We start from the raw sequence: 281 nt of genomic DNA on the forward strand, positions 1-281 counted from the left end.
GGCATCTTCCTGAGCCTCGGTTTCTTCACCTGTAAAATGGGGGATGTAATGTTTAAATTATATAGCAAAGCACTTTGGTCAGGGCCTGGCAGGCAGCGGTGCTTCATGAGAGTTGTTTGCCTCCCTATCCTTTATCCGAGGCCAGTGGCTCTCTCCACTGACTGCATTTTAGAATTATTTGGGAAGCGTTTTTAAAAATTTAGTGCCTGTATTCCACTCTACCCTAAGCAAAATAAAATCTTTGGAGATGGGGTTAGGTCATAGGTATATATATATTTTTA

This window comes from Manis pentadactyla, chromosome 3 (genome assembly GCF_030020395.1).
Source record: "Manis pentadactyla isolate mManPen7 chromosome 3, mManPen7.hap1, whole genome shotgun sequence".
Taxonomy (NCBI): Eukaryota; Metazoa; Chordata; class Mammalia; order Pholidota; family Manidae; genus Manis; species Manis pentadactyla.